Source organism: Equus asinus, chromosome 10 (genome assembly GCF_041296235.1).
Source record: "Equus asinus isolate D_3611 breed Donkey chromosome 10, EquAss-T2T_v2, whole genome shotgun sequence".
Lineage (NCBI taxonomy): Eukaryota > Metazoa > Chordata > Mammalia > Perissodactyla > Equidae > Equus > Equus asinus.
Window position 1 is genome coordinate 72,052,158 of NC_091799.1, and position 17,296 is coordinate 72,069,453.

Genomic DNA, 17,296 nt, shown 5'->3' on the forward strand with positions numbered 1-17,296 from the left:
GGAAGATTGGCACAGATGTTAGCTCAGGGCCAATCATCCTCACCAAAAAAAAAAAAAAAAAAGAAGAAGAAGAAAGAAAGAAGGAAACTAATTATGTCGCCTTCAGTTTATAAGGCAGGTAGAAGAGTCTTCCAGTCTGCTAGAGCAGTGCTTCCAAACTGAACTGCACACATGAATTACCTGGGGATCCTGATAAATTGCAGATTCTGATTCAATGGCTCTGCGAGGGGCCTGAAATTCTGCCTTCTTAACAAGCCCTCAAATGAAACTGATGCTACTGGTCCCTGGACCCCTCCATGAGCAGTATGGTCTAGAGAATTAAAAATAGGACAAATAAAGACATGGAAAAATGTGAGCAAATATTAGAGAACTGTAGAAAAACTTAATTTTTAAAAAATTGATGTTTAGCCTGTTCAGAATAAAACCCAGGAGAGTCTCAAGAATCCCCAACTCTGCTCTACTTGTAAGGAACTTGACCTTAAGGTCCTCATTTGTTCATCAGCACATCAATTTTCTTGTTCTCAAATTGGTATAATGATATGCTTCCAAGAAGTTTGGTGTATTCTATTTTTTTGCTGAAAGAGGGCAAGGAAGGGTTACGGTTGCTATTTGCAGAAATGCATTAGAGAATAAAAAGCTTGAAGAAGTTATTTTACTAAAAAAAAATAGAATTGAATGAGAATAGGGAAGATCAAATTGAAATAAAGAATGAGTCAGTTGGGTATGGGCTGTTAAACCCTTGATGAGATTTCCCAGGTATTGACATACGGTGACTTGAATAAGAAGAATGGGAGAAAAGGTCAATTTGAATCCTTAAAATGTTGTGGGAGTCTGGGAGTCAGAAACAATATATCATAGAGTCTGGTACTAACAGTTTTATTTATCTTTTGGAAGAAAAAAGAGAGAGCAACAAACCAGAAGCAATAGGAAATGGAAAAGAGAGGTTTACCTGCAATTATGAAAACCAAAGGAAATTCTATAGGGCTATTTAAAGGAAGATTTATGAAATTTAGATTTACAGAAAAAATATCCTAATAAAGACATTATGTATGATCAATGGTTCATAATTAATATATAATGCTGACAGATTTTACAGTATATAAATAGAAGGGAGAATAATTTCATATAAAATGTACGAATAGAGCAACATATACTTTTGCTTAACAAACAATTTTGGATGAAGAAAGTAGAGATTTAGAGTTTGTATTAATATAAGAACAATACAAAAAATGGTTTATGTTGTTTTTGAGAATAGATAATAAAGCGCTGAGTAACTTAGTACTCTGGTGATCAAGTGAACACAAATTGAAATAATAAGATGCCTTCTAAATCTTTGCCATATTTGTAGATATAAAGACAGTGATAGTTTGTCTGGGTAAGAGTGTAGACAAATGGGTCCTTCCATATACAGCTGCTCAGAGTATAAACTGATACTGTCATTTCTGGAATGCAGTTTGAAAATGTGCATCTCGAGCTTCAAAAATGTGCATGTACCGTGATTTGCTAATTATTCCCTAGGAAATAATCATTAATGCATGTATAGATTGAGGTTTATTGCATGTTATTTAAAACAGACTTGAGTACAACCCTCACTTCCACAAAACAAAGCGAGGGAGCAGATTAGTTAGATATATGGTAACAAAGAAATATAACAAAATGTTGTGCAGTTATCAAGAGCACATTTATGAAAATATTAATGGCAATAAAAATGATTTCATATAATGTTTTTGAAAAGCAAAGAATTTTTTTTCTACCAGCCATCTGGTAGACTAGATTTGCTGAATCCCCGTCTCGCTATATAACATCTACAAGTGCCAGATAACATGTACATGTCATTTTTTAGAGAGTATTACTGATCTGCAAAGGAATTAAGGTGAACCCCATAGGCTAAACGTGAGGAGAATACATGAATCCAGAGAGGTATGGAAGCACCATAACCAGAGACTTCCATAAGACAGGAGGGCCCTGAATCCCTGAACTTCTATTTTTCTGATTCTCTGGGCTCTGAACAGTGGGAGACAAAGCCTAGAGCCTGCTCAGTGTAGCCGTCTTGTAGAGAAACCTGTTTAAAACCAGAATTCCAAAGGTCTAAAATGCCAGTGAAAAGATAAATGAGGAAAAAACCCTGCCCCTAGAGGGGGACAATCAGGAAAATTTTCTGCCCCAAGCTTGGTGCTGGGGGAAAAAAATTACAAGTCCATCTTCACATGAATTTGTAGTTTAAGTTCTTACTGTCCATATAATTTTTTAAAAACTCAACTAAAAATTTATTTTATAGTTGTTCCTGGCTGGTGTCCTCTTCACAAACCTAGCCAAAACAAAAGCAAAGCATCTTTGGCGAAATCCGTATGTATCCCAGGTCTCAGAGAATTACCACAAACAAAATCCCATTAAATATGAGATTAAGAGGCAGGCCTGGTGGCACAGTGGTTGCGTGCGCACCTTCCACTTTGGTGGCCTGGGGTTCGCTGGTTCAGATCCTGGGTGCAGACATGGCACTGCTTGGCAAGTCATGCTCTGGTAGGTGTCCTACATATAAAGTAGAGGATGATGGGCAGGGATGTTAGCTCAGGGCCAGTCTTCCTCAGCAAAAAGAGGAGGATTGGCAGCAGATGTTAGCTGAGAAATAATCTTCCTCAAAAAACAAGAGATTAAAAATAAGACTGTCACAAAACTCATAAAGAAATAGGCATTATGGGCAGAAAGAGAATAGAAACATATTCATAAAGATTTCAGATATTAGGATTATTATGTCACCATTAAAATTATGTTTAAAGAAATCAACGAAGTTTGCTAGGAATATAAATTCAAAACAGTATAAAATACCATCTATCAAGCAGATTTGGAACTCAATTTAAGAGAACTTTTAGAAATAAAAATACAATAGGAAGCAAAAACTCAACGGACAGGTTAAATACTAAATTAGATAGAGCCAAAGACATAATAAGTGAATTGTAAGTTAGATATGAAGAAATTATACTGAATACAGCACAGGGAGAAAAGGAAAATGGATATGTCAAAGATTTAGAGTCAATATCTAATAAAACCTAAAAAGAATTAGATAAAATAAAATTAGGAAAATAGAATTAGGAAAAGGTTATATTTAAGGAAATAATATCTGAGGACTTTTCGTAATTTAAATTTATTAATGTTCAAGATGAAATAAAACACTTGAAAATTTTCCTAACCTATTAAATATATTTAACTAGAAGTTAAAAATTCTTCCACAAAAAGAGAACCAGCAGGCCTAGACATCTTACTGGTGAATTCTACCAAATATTGTCAAGGAATGTATTATTTTCATTGTACAAAAACTATTCCAGAATGGAAAAAGAAAGAGCACTTGTTAGTTCATTTTATGAGGCCACTAAAATCTTGATACTGACATTACATAAGAAATGTACAATAAAGGAAAATTATAACTAACCTACCTCATGAATCTAATGGCAAAAATTCTAAATTAGAAATTAGCAAATGACGTCTAGCAATTTATAAAAAAAAGATATATTATGAAAACTGGGTTTATTCCATGAATGCAAAGATTTCTAACAATAGAAAAAAAATCTATAAATGTAATTCGTCACATTAACAAATTAAAGGGGGAAAAGCAAATCATCAACTCAGGAGACGCAGAAAGTGAATTCAATAAAATTAAATAATTAAGCTTGATAAATCTTTTTAGCAAACTAGAAATAGAATAGCTTTTAGTGTCCACTTATAAATCAGAAATTATTCTTGGTTTTTCAAGTAGAGATGATTTAATACAGGTAATTGATTACACAGATGATGGAAGCCAAACCAGGCATGGTGAGTCAGCTACTTAACAGCAGGAAACCAGTAATGCCCCTAGGGCTAGAAGGATAGTGGTAGGAGGGGTTGTTACCAGAATCAAGAGACCAGAATCTCAGGCAGGTGCTAGATCAGCATTGTCTAGTGGAGCTGGCTTCCTGGAAGGAGGGGCGTCTATCAGGAGGTGGACCCTCTGGAAAGAGACAGGCTTTGCTGGAGATACCGTAAGAGAAAGTGAGCTGGCTCCGCCCAGTGCCTCCCACTGGCTATCCCAGTGAGAAATTGGAGGCCAAAGATGCCTGGAAATGTATTTTCCTCAAATACACAACAGAGTAAGGGAGCAGATAGGAAGGGATCTAAGAACAAACTAATTTTGGATCAACGTAAATGATGGAGTACAGCAGGGGAGGTGTGGGCTAGCCAAAGCAGGGGGGCTTCAAAGGTATTTCAGTGTTCTGCTTTTAAAACTTGGAGGTGGGTGTATTATTGTTTTATTATTAATGTGTATCTTCTCCACATTTTATAAACATTTCATATGTATTTAGTATTTAATTACTTTTCAAAACAACAGTATACAAGTTTGTATGTATACAAAGTGTTTTACCTCCTTTTATATACAGTATTCAAATTCGTAAGTATGGAACATACATAAATATACATGAACTTTGGGAGACAGAGAATATGAATTTGAGACAAAAAAGTACTCCCTAATTATAGTTATAAGAATTGAATTTAGAAAGGAAGAAGCAAATTACAAAGACAAAGAGGATTAATCTGCATGGAGTCTGTAAAAGGAAAGCTTAGATAAGATTGGCCTATACGTTTGTCCAATATTGTCCAGAGGCAAAGGACAGCTGGTTCACAGGAGTGAATGTCTGATTCTTTCTTTTGACATTAATAAGCATCAGTATAGATCAGACAAAAAATATTGAGAGGAAGTATGTTAAGATTTTAGTACTATTTTTGTCAATGATTTTTGTTTTATTCTTTACTATGTTCTATATATTTCTAACGTTTCTTAATAAGTATATATTACATTTAAAAAATACAAAAACAGCCATGAGTAATGCACTGAAATAAATTTTTTTTAAAACCCAAAACCGTGACCTTTACCATTGTCTCGGTCTGTTTGGGCTGCAATAACAGATTACCATAGACTGAGTGGCTTATACGCGACAGAAATTTGTTTCTCACAGTTCTGGAAGCTGGGAAGTCCAAGATCAAGACCGTGGTAGATTCAGCGTCTGGTGAGAGCCTACTTCCTGGTTCTTAGACTGTTGTTTTCTCACTGTGTTCTTACATGGCAGGAGATCTCTCTGGGGTCTCCTTCATAAGGACCCTGCTCCCATTCCTGAGGGCACTGCCCTCATGACCTAATTACCTCCCAAAGTTCCACCTCCTTATACCATTCCCTTGGGAGTTAGGATTTGAACATATGAAATTTGAGGCATATAAACATTCAGACCAAGCAGCCATGGTTATGAGCCACTTACGAGAGGGAGAGACAAAGGCAGAAAGAGGGGGATCAGTTTCTCAATTTGCCCAGGAATTTGAGATTATCTGGTTACGGAACTTTCATTGCTAAAATCAAGACATTACTGGACACCAAGACCGTCGAAAAGTCATATTGGAACTTACTTTCTAACTGTGAATTTCTGTCTTAGACTAGAGACCTGACTGTTCTGATGAGAAGGGTGAAAAGATGCAGTTTTGTTGGAAAGGGAATTAAGATCTTTCCATAACCTGCCCTATTAAATATAGATACACTCCATCTTTGTGAGGAAATATCTTATACTTTTGAAAGCTAATGTCTTAACTAATTACCTGAGAGCAAAGCCCTTGGAGATTGTGACATAAGACAGGTTCCTGGGTGGAGAAAAAAAAGGGAAAATTGATAAAAAGAAGTTGAGAGTAAGACCTGGAAGAATTTTCTAATCTCGTTATTTTTCCTAGGACTGGCCCTGTATTGCAGAATGAAAATATGTTTTCTAGAGATAAAGTTCTAGAAATGAACTTTTAACTCAGATATTTTCAAATCAAAGTTCAAGAAACAAAAGAATATGTGTACACGTAGTTGTTGTGCTTTATTTTCCTTTGTCGTTATCTTGTGGTCAGATGTACCCTGAGACTTCTTTGGATAAGATGGGCACTGTATTTGACAAGGCGGGACTTGGATTTTCTTAAGTATCTTGGTCCTATAAGGTGATTCTCAACCTTGGCTGCACATTAGTATCGCTTGGGAAAATTTTAAAATGTCCCAATGCCCAGGTCACACTTTAGACTTTGAGAATGAGATGAACGTTGTTATTTTTTAAAGCTCTCAGACCTAAGAACCATTAATCTTATAACACTGTAATTCTTATAAAGAACATTGATGTTATGAGTAGATTTGTTACAGCCATGTTATCACTCAGGGCAGACCAGTCTACAGAAATCTATCCGTTGTAAGGACTTAGATTAAATTTAGGAGAGATATCATTAACATAGAGTAATGTTTGATCCTGCTGGAGTGCCAGGATATATGGGCAAAATAGAATATGCTTGGAGCTTTAAAAAAAAAATGCCCTTGGCCCCTCTTTGTCCCACTTAAATCTGAATCTCTACCTGATTGTGCCCAGAGTATTAATATAAAGAAATAGTGATGCTGATGCACAGCCAGAGTTAAGAACCAGCATCCAAAAGAATTATTATGTGAAACAGCTGTTTCAGAAGGGGAACTCTCCAGACCTAGAATTCAGAAGAAAAAATAAGGAAAAGCAACAAAACAATCAAGCCAAAGGTCTCCAAGAGCTGGCAGATAACAGATAAATTAGTTCATTTATTTGGTTGAGATTGACTGGGGTAAAATTTCACTTAAATAAATTCCAGTTAGCCGAAAAGAATGAAAATATTGAGCATCTTTTTATAGAAACCACATTGTTTTTTGTGAGTAATCTGAGAGAGGCTGGAAGAGTTAGATATGAAGTACATCCATTTGTTCAATGGGCAAAGGTTTTGTTTTATTTTATTTATGTAATGTGAAATGTTTGGCCACCTGGAGTAGTGCCTGAAAGTGGATGTAAAATGGAAAATGTAGTCAGCGAGACTGATTAATAACCATGGGCAGAAAAATAGGCCAAGTGGAAAAACTTATTCATATAATTGCTTCGTTTTGCTGACTTCAAAAGGATTTGTTTTGGAAGCCATTTCAGCTGTTTAACTTGGTAGGTTGATAGATCAGAGAAAGGTCTTAAAAATGACATTACACAATTTTGTTCATAACATGAAATGGGTTTGACCCAAAAGATATATGCCACTTTTTGTATCTACCTTATAAGACATTTGTCTTGAGCAAATAATCACTGTATTACATAAACGGTCTTTGTGAAAAGAAATAGAAAGATATCAGAAGACTTTCCTAAAAATCCTAGACTTAGAATTATCAAATTTAGTGCCAGCCCTGATGGCCTAGTGTTTAGAGTTCAGTGCTCCCACTGCTTCGGCAGCCTGGGTTTGTTTTCTGCTTGCTGAACCACACCATCCATCTGTTGGTTGCCATGCTGTTGTGGTGGCCCACGCCGAAGAACTAGAAGGACTTACAGCTAGGATATCCAACCATGCACTGGGGCTTTGGGGAGGGGAACAAAAAAAAAGAGGAAGATTGGCAATAGATATTAGCTCAGGGCAAATCTTCCCCTGCAAAAAAATACTCCCCCCGAAAACAACCAACTATTAACTGCTGTACATTTAAAAATAAATAAATAAATAAGTAAAAAGTATCAAATTTAAGAAAGATGAGCCTTATTTTTTTATTTATACACAAAAGTAAATGAGAGAAGACAGAAATGGCTCATAATTTCAATTATCTAATAACTCATGCTGACAAACATATAATTCATGTGTGTGATTTAAAAAATCCAAGAATTAAATAAAGATAAAAATAAAATATAGAATTTTCCTCTAGCTTTCCACCACCAGACATCCAGAATTTCCCCTGAAGGTAATCACTGCTGACAGTTTCTTGAGTGTCTTTCTAAAAATGATTTTAATACATATCCCCCTGTATAGAATATGTATCTGAAACAAGTTCTAGAAAACATAGCTCTATCTTTTAGCATTACACAGAAGGATGTTCAGAACCTAGGCTTTGAGCATTTTCCCCAGCTTTATTGAGATATAATGGACAAATAACATCATGTAAGCTGAAGGTGTTGATACCTAGGCTTGTGTTTTTGTTTAATAATTTATCTTCAAGATATTCTTACTTTTAACAACTGCATGCTATGAGTAGGTCATACTTTAAACAATCTGCTACCGATAACATTAATAACATCTTGTCTTACAGACTTTTGCAATATAATCTGTGTGATAAATTCCTATCAGTGAAATTGTTGCAGAATATGCAAATCTAACATTTTTCGTTGCTGTGACCAAATATATACCCAAAACATGGCCCCAGTTTATATTCCTAACAACATCGTACAACAATGCCTAACACTCACAGCCTTGCTAACGTTGAATATTGCTGCATTTTTTAAAGTTTCACTAATCTGATTGTATTAACATTAAACATCCCTGATACTCTTGGCCATTTGTGTTTCTTTTTCGACCTATTTATCTCCTTTGTGTATTATTGTATTGGATTTTTTGTTTTCTTTACTTCAGAGATTGGCAAGGATTAAAATGATTGACTGTAATGGAAATGGAGAAAAAGAAACTCAAATCCTACATGGTACAATATTTTGGAGGATAGTTAGGCCCAATACCTTGAAATTTAAATTATTATAAATCTTTGATCTAGCAATTCTCTTTCTAATAATTTTCCTATACAAATAATACAGGAGAAAAATGTCTTTACATAGATTATTATAATATTATTATAATATTTGTAATACATTATTTGTAATAGGAAAATTATGAGCACCTAAATTCCCATCCAGAGACCTCAGTAAATATTTTATAGTATATTACGTTGTGCATGTTATACAATGAAATATCCCTTGCTGTTTAAAACAATGGATTAGTTTATACTGTCATGTGAAGACATTTATTTTATGGTACATATAATTAGAAAAACATAAGTTATTCAAAATAACATGTCTAGTATTTTTTTTTGTAAAAAAGTAATTTTATCCATAGGAAAATTGTTTGGATATTTTACATCGAAATGTTAACAGTGGCTATCTCTGGGATGTAGGACTGCTGGTAATTTTTTCCCTTTTTCTTTCATACATTTCAATACTTTTTAATGATATGTACATGTTACTTATTTTTGTGAGGAAGATAAGCCCTGAGCTAACATCCGTGCCCATCTTCCTCTACTTTATATGTGGGATGCCTGCCACAGCATGCCTTGATAAGCGATGTGTAGGTCTGCACCCAGGATCCAAACCAGTGAACCTTGGGCTGCAGTAGCGAAGCGTGCAAACTTAACTGTTGCCCCACCAGGCCGGCCCCATGCACATGTTACTTTTATAGTAAAAAATAACAATCAAGTTATTTCCGTTTTGAAAAATTAATTCCAATTGAAATATGTTATATCATTGTTTCTGATACAATAGTGCTTTATTATTCTTGGCGCCTGTGTAAGGTACTAGTGAAACCACGTATTGGCAGATGTGTTTGGTTTCTGCCTTATGACTGAAGACAAGCTTAGAGAGTACTACAGCCTAAATTATGGGTTTTTAGTCTGACTCTTGGTGTACAAGAAGAATTGCATCTACTTCAAGGAGAATATTCTGGCCTCCTTCTCTACTTTTCATTATATTATTTATTAGCATCAGTACTATTTCCCAAAGAATAAGAGAGAGAAAGATCAAGGAAAGTGAGAAGTAATGAAACTAGATTCAGTTAATTCTCTGGGTTGTCAGCAGCTTTCATGAAAGATTTGTTTGTTGAATAAGTTGAACCCATTAGCTTAAACAGGGATTAACTCAAACAGGGATTAACTCTGTTAGCTCCAAAAGAGCACGGACAATTAAGAGTTTATTGGGAATTAATTGAAAATAATGCAGTATTGTGAGATGGGAGAAAGATGATTTGAAGGAAATTATACCAAGTGCTTTGAATCAGCCAAGGATAAACAAATGCAAACTACTATTTGATAAAGGTTATTATCAACTGATAAAAGATTCAAAGCATAAGAATAGAAGATTGGGAAGAATGAGTGAATTTACAGAGACAAATAGCAAAGATGTGAAAACACTGGAAAGAGGAACAGAGAGTGAATGGGTGAGCTGATGATATGGTTTCACAGGGGATATCTATTCATTCATGAAGAAATTCAGACCACAAAACATTACCATCTCACCAGTAAGAATTTCACGAACTCACAATTAGGGTTTACGTTTATTTTTGTGTGTTTTGCTTCATTTTGGTTTTGGGTTTTTTTGGTGCTGATGTTCTCACTTTATACTATTTGCCTATATTGCTTAAAGAAAGTGTCAGTGCCCAATTAAGACAGTAGGCGTCTTTTGTTTTGCCAGCAAAATATTTTAAGATATTTCAAATGTGAATACATCGAGATCAAGTTGACATCATTCTGCTCTTGTTCTGCATCCACATATTTCACTAAAGATCCTAGAGAGAAAGAAGGAGAAGCGTATGAAAGGTGGTAAGCATCTTTGTAATACTAGCCAACGTTTGTTGCTGCTTTCTATGTGCCAGAAGTTGTGTTCACCGCTTTAACAGATGTTGCTCCTCAACGTTATCACAACAGCCCAAGAAGTAAGTATGATGATTTAGTCCAATTTAGAGATATTATAGGAACTGAAATTTAGAAAAGTTAAGCAACTTTTCCACATTTACAAAACTAGTAGGTGGAAGAGCTAGGATTTATAGAGGACTTTCCAGCTCCACAGTCAGAGCTCTATTCCCTTAGGAATTCTGATATTTAGTTTACCAGGACTCTTGGCTTATAGACTCTTGACGTGTATTACAGTTATACATATTTTCAGGATTTGTGTTTTAAAGGAATAATGTTGATGCTTAATCTCATTAGTGATCAGGGAATTTCAAACTGAAGAAGAAACTTTTTTTTCATTCATCAGATTATATTTAAAAAATTCAGTGTTGGTGAGGATTCAGGGATACCAACATTATATATTGTTGGTGGAAACATGAGTTTGAAAGTTTTTGTAAAGTAATTTGGCAATAATTTTTTTTAAAAAAAGACAAAATACCTTTTGACCTTGCAGTTCCACTTTGGGGATTTGAGCCTGTAAAAATTAAAGCACCAGTGTGAGAGAATACTTAAGTCCAGAAACTTAGAATATCTATTGCTGCTTTGTTTATTGTAGCAAAATAAATGGGACCATGGTGAATCTCCATCAATAGGAGAATGATCAAATAACTTGCAGAATTTAGTTCTATGTACACATATATACACACACACATACACATTATTTATATGTATGTGTGAAAATTATGCAGTTATTTAAGGTAACAGTTTTGATTTTTGTTAATTAACCTGAGGGTATGTTCACATTGTATGATAAGTAAGAAAATCAATTTTGTTTATATGAGTTGAAGTGGCAAAGTCAAATTATATTTATAAATTTATTACACATTTTATAAAGGGCCAAAATTTAAATACCAATCCCTTAAAAATTCTTAACAAAGCATGGGAAACGATTTTACACAGCTTACTTTTGATGGCCCTGGGGACGTTGGCTCCAATTTATCTTCCTTTATATCACTAAAAGGGGTTAGCCTGAGTTGAGGCAATGAAGAACTCATGACCATTCATCCTTCTTTTTGCTTCACTAGGGAAAAAAATTGGAAAGGGATGGATTCTTTTACTCTGGAATTCTTAATAAAATTTCAAGGAAATAGGAGGAAAAATTTTGCTGTACCAATGAATTTATGTCTTCCTGGGAAGAATGGAAGAAAGCCCAAAGTTTTAGAATTCTTGAATAGCAAAGACTGAGAAAAAGTAAAATACCCCTGAAACTGGCATGGTCTGGGGCTTGTGGACTGAGCTGTAGAGAACCACGTGTGGTGTTCCTTAAGCCTGAATAAGCCAGATGTTCTGCTTTGGGGCCTCTCTCCAAGACTCTTGTTGGAAATTTGTTGTCAGGCCACAGCTCTTTGATTTTGTTATGTAACGTCAGGGACCCATTCTCTTGAGTGAAAGTGTTGGGGAATCTAGCAGATAGTCTTTTAAACTTTTTTTTTGGTCTATTTGTATTGAAGATTTTAATACCCTCTAGCATCCTCTGTGTTGTTTTCTGTTTTTGCACAATATGAGCTCAAAATTTTTATGCTCATTGCGATGGAGAGCCGCTCTTTGAGATCTGAGTCAGTGAGTTTCATGTTCTATGCGTCCTTCTGACATATGAATGGAATTGTAAAGCTTTTTGTGGGTGTGAAATGAAATAAAAATTTTTCCCCATTCTTATGAAAAAAAGGTTAATTAGCCTTTACAGTGGTCTGTTTTCAAGTGTTACTACTCTTTCACTTTTTTCTTTTTCTCAGGAAACTTTGGCAGGTTAATTGGGCACAAAAATCGGTCATTTTATGAACATTCTAGAACAACGGTTCTCAAAGTCGTCCCAGTCCAGTGCGGATGTGTTAGAATTGCAAATTCTTGCACCTTCCCTACTGAATCACATACTGCCAAGTGAGGGCCAAGGAATCCGTATTTTAATAAGCCTTAAAAGTGATCCTTATGCACACGCAAGTTCAATCACTGCTGTAGCAATAACTAGTGAAGACGGCTTCGCATGGTTTGGAAAACGGAAAGTTCTAACTTTTGAGAGGGTTTCACTTGGCTCGCCTAAACCAGGCATTACTGAGTCTGAACATGTTTTGTAGTGGAAATTGCTTTTGAGTTGTCTGGAGTTGCATGCGCTTCTGAAAATGCTAAAGAGTTTCAAGTATATAAATTTCTCTCTCCTTTCTCTCAAAAGAAAACAGGAAAATCTTACAAAATGAGTCAAAATAAGATGCGAGGAATATTCTGTATGACAATGATAAGGTATTACTAGACCTCAACTGGACCCACAATCCAACTGGATGAGGACTGCAAATAAACAGCACAGAAAAGTCCATAATAAAGGGCCAGCCCCAGGGGCCTAGTGGTTAAGTTTGGCACGCTCCACTTCATTGGCCATGGTTCCACTCTGGGCACAGGTCTAAACCACTGTCTGTCAGTGGCCACGCTGTGGCAGTGGCTCACATACAAAAAGAGATTGACAACAGATGTTAGCTCAGGGCAAATCTTTCTCAGCCAAAAAAAAAAAGTGCATAATAAAATAGAGAGGAAAGTATTCACTTGCCCAGAATTTGATAATGACCTCCTGCTGTATGATGTAAATATCTTTTGAACAAATTTGTATATATTTTATCATCTCTGGAGAAAATTAATCTATTAGGTTAGACAACTCTTAAATTTAAGGGAGGTGTTTTTGTTTGCTTATCTATATAAACCCAGGTGACTTGCTGATCTGTACCTCAGAGGGAAAAATATAGACTTTTAGTTCTGAGTTGAATTAATGGACTTGGTTGCTAAGTGAGAAGGTAAGAAGCAAAGGAAAGCAGATGGGTAAGAAGTGCCACATAATGCTAAGGACTTTGCTACTTTAAATCAAAGTTTGAAGGGTTTTCTATTTAATTAAAATGAAGTTCACTAATATTTTCTTTTTTTCGCTTTTTCTCCCCAAATCCCCCCAGTACGTGGTTGTATATTTAAGTTGTGGGTCCTTCTAGTTGTGGCATTTGGGATGCCGCCTCAACATGGCCTGACAACAGGTGCCATGTCAGTGCGCAGGATCTGAACCGGCAAATCCCTGGGCTGCCAAAGCGTAGTACTTGAACTTAACCACTCAGCCCCAGGGCAGGCCCCTCACTAATATTTCTTTCTTTCTTTTTATATATATATATATATATATTTTATTTTTTTTTTCTGCTTTATCTCCCCAAACCCCCCTGTAAACAGTTGTATATCTTAGTTGCAGGTCCTTCTAGTTGTGGGATGTGGGACGCCACCTCAAAGTGGCCTGATGAGTGGTACCGTGTCCGCGCCCAGGATCCAAACCTTGGGCCGCCGCATCGGAGCACGCAAACTTAACCACTCAGCCACGGAGCCGGCCCCACTAACATTTGTAATCATGGGAAATTCTTAGATAAATGCATATGTCTTGGTAGTCTTGATTTAAATAAATTACATGTTTTCTTCCTAATTTTATCACAATGTTAGAATTAATGTTGGCATATCTTTTCTAATTTATAAAATATCCTGATTAATCAGAGCTCTCTAAATGTCCCACGCTGGTTTTATGGTTCAGCTAAACTGAATTATAGTAACTACTGTCTTTTAAAAAGTTTTGTTCCCGGAACTTGAGATAGGGCTACAAATCATTACACTGTGTAGGTAAAATTATACTTACTCTGGGAAAAACTTTTCAGATTTCATATTGAACAAAATTTTAACATAAATCTTTGTCTGTAATGTGTCAACTTAAATTGAATGTTGATGTACGAGTAAACTTTAAGAACTTGGACTAATACTACATTGAAATAATTAATAAATAATCTCTAGATATTCAAGCAAACTTTTAACATATTCTGTCTCTTATTTTTATACATGATAAGGCGGCTATCAGAAAAGAGAATGAAGTGTATGTGCAAACACCTTTAGCATCTATTAGTGCGCATGTTCATTTTTGCTACTTTAAGAATTTAAATCAGTGTGAATGTAGGGAGAGTGCATGTAAGATAACTAATGTGTCTTTGTTTATCAAGGCAAAAAGGGAGTAACATTTTCTAAAAGTAAAATTGTTATGGTTGTGCCAGAACATAAAATTAGACTTTAAAGTACAAATTTGAGGGTGTATAATTATTGTAGAATATCTGAGGGAATTAAACTTTATTCACTACATTTCATAATTCTTGCAAATAATAAACTTAAATGAGCAATAAAATGTTTACAGTTGTTTGACTAAGTTGACTCAATGTTAATGAGTTTACGATTTCTTGTGTTTTTTACAGTGTCCTACCAGATTGGGAATAGCCTTGTCCGAATCAATTTGTTCACACCCACAACAATATTGTTACCTGGGGAATTGGGGTTTGTAGCAATTTACCTTTGTACTCCTACAAATCCTTTCAGGAAGAAAAAAATGAATACAGATATTTTAATATTAAACATATGTTTTGGTGGTAAAAGAGTCCAGTTCTATGTAAGAGTGAGGTGCAGAGTGGTGAACCAACTTTAATTGTGAACATGACCATTTTCCTCTGATGTCATTTTGGTCATTCTAAAAAGGAGTTTAGAAAACCTTAATTATGTCCTATTTGAAGAGAATTAAGCAGATGAATGGAGTGTTGTATTCAACATAGATACAGGAAATTTTTCTTCTTCCACTATAATTAACTACTAATTTTGGCCTGTTATAGATTATTTTTTGCCACTAACTAGAAAATAAAAAATTTAAAAGTCTGAAAATTATATTCTCGTTCCTGAAAGACACCAACAACAGGTATCTTTGAGTTGATTATTTGTTATTGTTGATTTGGAAATTAACTTCTTTTAAAAAAGTTTCATCAGTTAATTTTTTTCAGTTTTCTTGAAATATTATTGACACACAGCCCTGTATAAATTTAAGATGTACAGCATAATGACTTGACATGCATATATTGTAAAATGATTACCACAATAAATTTAGTTAACATGCATCACCTCATATAGCTACAAAAATTTGTGTTTTCCTTGTGATGAGAACTTTTAGGATCTACTCTTTTAGGAACTTTGAAATATACCATACAGCGGTGTTAACTATAGTCATCATGTTGTACATTACATCCCTAGTACTTATTTATCTTATAACTGGAAGTTTGTACCTTTCAACCACCTTAACTCAATTTACCCATCCTCAGAAAGGAGCTTGTTAAAAACTTTAAGATTTAACATACCAAGGCTATGCGAATTCTGTCTGATACTTCTGCAGTATGACTTGCTATGTATTGAAAATTCATTAGTCATAAGAAACAGTTTTCAGAAGTCTTCTTGTCTTCCTGCTCTCAGCAAGAAGCTACATAATTTGGTCACATTGAGGAATCGAGGTCTAACGTGATTCTTACACATAGAATAGAGAACACCTAGAATCACAGCTCCCACAACTAATTCTTGGACAATTCTCAGGTGAATGTAATGAATGGATATTTTCTGACCTCTTCTATACTTTAGCTTGTAACTTGTAAAGGCCAGAGGACGCTATAGTCATAAAGCCTGCTAACCTTACAAGGCCAAAGGGAAAAGCTCTAGACTTCCTGATCAGTTGGAACAATTGGCTTTCATCCTCATCTACTCACCACTGGTTGTGTGAAGACTTCTTTTTCTCTTTGGCATGCCATCACCTGCTGTCTGTCTCCTGGTGTCCCTTGATCAGAAGACCCGTACATCAGAACAGGATAAGGCAAGGACACATTTAGGTGGAATTTCCAATTAACTGATAGCAGGAAAGCTCAGGCCTACAAACCCTGGGGGAGTGGCCAGCTGCTATTGGCCAAGGTTTCTACTTCCCCTACTGGAAACTCACTGGTAGCGCAACTGGGCCACAAACAAATTTAATAAGCGTTGGAAGAAGAGATATTTACTTAATTCTATCCAGCCTTCACAAGGGAGCTCCCAACTTAAGCCCTAGTACAGACCCCAGGACAGACATTCAAGGGGAAAGTGGACAGAGGGGTATAGTAACAGGCAGGAACTGTGGCATGGGTGAGGGGTGGAATTGTGTGTGGGGTGGAGATTCGTGTCCTTTTGGAAGATGAGCTTTCCCAGAGGGGTGCCACCGTGGCTGACACCTTGAACCTAATGTGCAGAGCTGGGAACCCACTGGGGATGCCTGATGGTGAGGCCCTGGAACATAAGCCTGCTATTGTTGACACTCCTTTTTCATACTATTTTTTCTAAATTTAACCCTCAAACTCAAAATAATGAAATTATTAAGATGCCTTTTATGAATACAATATCTCTGCGTTTCCCAGGTGACCATTGGGCAACTCCAAAGATCTTCTTTCCAGCCATATACAAAAAGAAATAAGAAATAAAGATGATGCTTTGCATTCTCCAGATTCTTAATTAGCTCAACACTATAGTGCGAACTGTTCTTCTTTTCAAGCCCACCATATAAGAAAAGCTAACAAGTTAAAATAGTCCTGGATTAAGTAAATGCAATCATTACCTATGATTACTCTGTCTGTGTTGTAACAATTATGAACTTTTCAGGTTGAATTAAGGCATATTTTTGTTTTTATTTATTTTAATTTTAATTTTTCCTTCTTCTCCCCAAAACCAACAATACATAGCTGTATATTCTAGTTGTGAGTGCCTCTGGTTGTGCTATGTGGGACACCACCTCAGCATGGCCCTACAAGCAGTGCCGTGTCTGCACCCAGGATCCAAACTGGTGAAACCCTGGGCCGCCGAAGCGAGTTTGAAGACAACCACTCAGCCACGGGGCTGGCCCCAGATTAAAGCATCTTTATGTTCGTGTACAAAGACTGTTCTAATAACTGTCAACCAATT

At 35.7% G+C, this 17,296-nt stretch overlaps 1 long non-coding RNA gene across 1 annotated transcript; it reads right to left on the minus strand.

Annotated features, from left to right (window-relative positions):
* Positions 1–10,217: 10,217 nt before the first annotated feature.
* On the minus strand, positions 10,218–16,218 carry LOC139046478 (uncharacterized). The gene is made up of 3 exons (XR_011506586.1): positions 16,081–16,218; positions 10,950–10,985; positions 10,218–10,347 (listed from the first exon to the last, which is right to left on the minus strand). It is a non-coding gene; the product is annotated as an uncharacterized lncRNA (long non-coding RNA).
* Positions 16,219–17,296: the final 1,078 nt, after the last annotated feature.